We start from the raw sequence: 4,938 nt of genomic DNA on the forward strand, positions 1-4,938 counted from the left end.
AATGATTGATGCTTCTCATCTCTCTCCGTTCCTGTCTGTCTGTCCCTATCTATTCCTCTCTCTGACTCTCTCTCTGTCTCTGTAAAAAAAACAAAAAAAATCCCCCAAAACTGAGAGTTATTTTTCTTTGATTCTTACTGAAAGTTTTTATCATAAATGAATGCTGGATTTTGTCAAGTAATTTTTCTGCATCCACTGATGATCATGTGATTTTTGTTCTTTATTTTGTATATGTGGTGATCATGTAAATTGATTTGTGGGTAATCTACCTCAACATCATAAAATCCATCTATGACAAACCCACAGCTAACATCATACTCAATGGGGTATGGTGCTAAAAGGGTTTTCCTTAAGATTAGGAACAGAACAAGGATGTCCACTTTCATTCAACATAGTATTGAAAGTCTTAGCCGCAACAATCAGATAAGGAAAAGAGATAAAAGTCCTCCAAATTGGAAAAGGAAGAAGTAAAACTGTCATTGTTTACAGATGACATGATGTTATATAAAGAGACCTCTAAATATTTCACCAAAGCACTATTAGAAATAAAAAAATTTAATAACATAGCAGGATGCAAAATTAATATTCAGAAATCCATTGCATTTTTGTACACCACTAACAAACAGTTAGAAAAGAAAATTAATAAAAACAAATCTATTTAACATTGCGTCAAAATAAGTAAATAAGACATATTACCAGAGAGCACCTTCAGTTCAGCATGAGGGCGTGCCTTTCCATCTATGTGGGCCAAGCGACCATTCAGATTGGGTATGTTTGTTGGGAACTCTATTGCCTGAAACACATAATCCATCCAGATGGCTTTATTCTCAACAGTAAAAAGGATCAGTTGGAGAGTGCTAAAATAGAGCACATAAATGCCTCTTTCAATGCTTTCTTTAGAGAGACAAGAGTTGGGAAGCATGTACCCAGATCGCTCTTTATTGACCTAGAGCCCACAGTATAGATGGGATTTGAACAGGCTGTACCACTCACTCTTCCACTCAGAGCAGCACACTGGCAGGAAAAAGGATGCTGCAAAAAACTATGCCGAGGCCACTTCTCTGTGGGGTTGGAAATCGTCAACCCTGTGCTAGAGATGATACAAAAACTGGCAGAAAAGTGCAGGGATTTTTGCTTTTCTGAAGTGTAAGTGGCTTTGGATCAGGATCTACATCTCTCTCTTTAAAAACATTTTTTATTAAATTTATTGGGGTGACATTGGTTAATAAAATTATAGAGGTTTCAGGTGTACAATTCTATAACATACTATCTGTATGTTTCATTGTGCGTTCACTACCGTAAGTCAAGTCTCCCTTCATCACCATCTACCCCTCCTCTCTCTTCCTTCATCTTCCCCCAACCCTTTCCCTTCCTGCAATTCCCACACTGTTATATGTGTCTATACCTTTTTTCTTTGCTGACCCTTTCACTTTTTTTACCCAGCCCCATAACCCCCCACTCCCTCTGACAGCTTGTTAGCCTTTTCTCCATATCTGTGAGTCTGTTTCTATTCTGCTTATTTTTATACTCAGCCATAAAAATGAAAGAAATCTTACCTTTGTGGCATCATGGATGGACCTGAGAGTATTATGCTCAGTAAAATAAGCCAGTCAGAGAAAAACAAGTATCATATGATTTCACTTATATGTAGAATTTAATGAACAAAATAAACTAACAAATGCAATACATCTCTCTTAATGGAGCAGATCTCAGTACAATATAGCAGGGGGCTAAATTGGAACTCTTAGTCTATCCAGCCTCTATAGAGGATCTCCACCGCTGTAGCAGAACGTTAAAACTCCATCCTCACCACCCATTTCGCATCAGAGTATACCTACTGTATCTTCATGGTAAACAACAAGGTCTTTAATGTCATATGCCATCATAAATTAGATGTTGAGAACTCCTCTTACACTATCATCAATAGGTTGATAGGTCAGGTTGTATCTTCCATTATTGCTTCCCTCTGGTTTGAAGGGCCTTTGAATGTGGACCTAATCAAATCCTAGACCAACCGAGTACCCTATTCGAGAACACATTCTCCCATGACAGCCTTTGATCCCATCACTTCTGCTGACAATGCCTACCACAAGGACTTCTCCATGTCAGATATTACTACTGCCTTGAGCCTTGACTGGGGAAGTACATGGCCTGTTGTCTACTCTACAGAGAGGATGTGGTCCCTAAGAATGTGGATGTAGCAACTGCAGCCATAAGGTCAAGAAACTGTGTTCAGCTTATAGATTAGTGTCCAACTGGTTTCAAGGTGGGCCTCAACAATCCATCATCCACAATGATGCCAGGGGAGAAACTGGCCAATCTCCAGTGGGCTGTCTACATTCTGAGCAACAGCATGGCAGTTGTAGAGGCCCGAGCCCACCTGGACCACAAGTTTGATCTCATGCATGCTCAGAAGACATTTCGACATTGGTACATCAGAGAAGGCATAAAAGAAAAGTTTTCAGAAACCAGAGAAGATCTGGCAGTTCTGGAGAAGAATTATGAGGAGGTGGGTCAAAGTTTCTGATGCATATGTGATGGTAAGAATGAATGTTAAGTGCCATGTTTACTTTTGAAGACATTACGCAGTTAGGGGGTAGAGTTCCCTTAATTAGAAGAAGGAAGAAATCAAATCAAGCAAAAACATAAGTTCTACACTAAATTAAATCAGCCAATATTAATAATGAGCACATCTCTTCTTGTCTGTTAGTATAATTCAGCACTGCTACCTGTGTACCTTTGAAGCTTTGTAGTCTGTCCTGGATCACATCTGGGTTTGTTGCTGTTTATTTGCTTGTGCGGTCAGAATGAAAACCTGGCTATATTTTTTACTTTTTCAGCCATGACACGATGAAATGCTAAAGTTAATTTTTTCCCTTTTCTATACTTGAGGTGAAAAAAAAGCACAATGCTGGTTATTAATGTTATTTCCTCCAGTCTGTATTTTGTATAAATACATTGATCAAATAAGGCACATTTTCAGTATAATTATTTTCCTTCCAAACATAGGCCTTAACATCTCAGTTTGCTTTTTATACAAACAAACAACAAGAATATTCCTGGGACTTTCAGAGATCTGAATCTGTGTGTCCTGTTGGTCAGAAGGCGAAAGTGATCTCTTTCAGCTTTCCCTCCTTGAGGAGGCGCTCTCACAGTGTGCTCTGCAGAGCCCTGCATCAGAACAATTTCAGAGGTTTAGAAAAAAAATGCAGATTCTTAAATTTTACTACAGACTTGCTAAGTGAGAAGCCCTGGGATTGGAGGGGGTGTGGCTTGAGGATTTGAAGTTAAAAGAAAACACATAATGGAATTAATTTTCAGTATTAAACAGTATTACTGTTTGGTTGTAGCCCATTTTCAAATAAAATATAATTTGAAATAGGCAAAATAGTTATAAATTCATTAAAATCACTAGCCAGATTTTTAAACTCCATGATGTTTAGCCTAATAGTTTGGGATTAAGGTGAACTAGATAGGTGCTTTCTCAGACAGGTGTTGCTCTGGAGCTGATGGTGCTTACTTTTTAGCCGTAATCCTCCAGTTGTACTCTTGGCTTTGACATAGTCCATTATTTCGGTCTAGTAGGCCCTACAGCCTTGACTGAAGGAGTCAAGTTGTGCATCTTATTGTGAGATCTACCAAACTGCAAAATACTGCCACCTTCTTGTATATGCCACCTGGACTCCAGAACTGCTGCTCCATCTTTAATATTTTTCTGTTAGATGTTTTTTATAAACTCAAATCATTGCCCTGAGATATATGGTCTTCAAGAGCACCATTCAAACAATGTACTGTTTTGTTTGTTTTCAACACAAACCATTGTCAAGACGGAGGCCAGTGACCACAGTTTGGTGCAAATGATATTTAGATACTTGTCAATGCCTGTGAAGAGATGGTTTTCCAGCCCACATAATTATCAGTGAGTTATGCTCAGTCCTCCAAGTATTTGGCTAAATCTTCTTCAGCCTCTGTTTTCAAGGCACTCTGCCAAGGGTTCAATCTATGCTGACACAGAAACAATGTCATACCAGAAGTCCCTTTGGAACAGTTAATCCTAAATGGGCCAGGATATCCCATAGAACAGTGGTATTCAAGCTGGTCCCTACCGTCCTTTAGTGGGAGTTCCAGCCTTCATGGTGGGTGGTTGCAGAGCAACCAAAGTATAAATAAAAAGATAGCTTTAAGTATAGTAAGTTGTTTTATAAAGATTTATTCTGCCAAACTTAGCAAAAATCCAACATAAAGTACTTGGTAAGTAATTATTATGTACTTTAACTTTCTGTAACTCTGCTTTATAAATTTTATAAAGTAAAGTTACTTCCCTACTTTTTAAATCACCATTACTGTGGAACCAGTGGGCGGTTAGAAAATTTTACTACTAACAGAGATACAAAAGTAGGCGGTAGGTATAAAAAGGTTGACTACTCCTGCCATAGAGTAACAGGGGAACAAATATGACTCTCATTCTCATCTCTGACTTGCTGTGATTAAATACTTGAAGGAAAGTTTTAAAAAAATACTTTTTTTTCTTAAAAGAAGTGATTTGGTGAACTTGATTGTCACTTTCACCAAATCTAACATAGCCTAAAAAAGTAATAATAAATAAATTAATTAATTTAAATAAAATAATATCACCAAGGAATAAATATAACCAAAGAAATAAAAGATTTCTACTTGGAAAATTATAAGACGTTAAAGAAATAAGTTGAACAAAATACAAATAAATAAAAGTATATATTGTGTTCATGGATAGAAAGACTTAAAGCAACAGAAAAGAGTAATATGTAATATAATCTGATGATATGAACATCAGGTTGGAAGATTTTTAAGAACAGAGGGAAAATAATCTGAAATGTCAACTGGGAGAATTTGGGGCAACTTTTCTGGTTCTAGGTCCAGTGACAGAAGAGGTATGACAAGCAAACCAGCAACCACTTC

General features: G+C 37.4%; 1 pseudogene; it reads left to right on the forward strand.

Moving 5' to 3' along the window:
- Positions 1-718: 718 nt before the first annotated feature.
- LOC136388914 (tubulin alpha chain-like 3) lies at positions 719-2,527 on the forward strand (annotated as a pseudogene).
- The last annotated feature ends 2,411 nt before the right edge of the window (positions 2,528-4,938 follow it).

This window comes from Saccopteryx leptura, chromosome 1, assembly GCF_036850995.1.
Source record: "Saccopteryx leptura isolate mSacLep1 chromosome 1, mSacLep1_pri_phased_curated, whole genome shotgun sequence".
NCBI classification, from domain to species: Eukaryota; Metazoa; Chordata; class Mammalia; order Chiroptera; family Emballonuridae; genus Saccopteryx; species Saccopteryx leptura.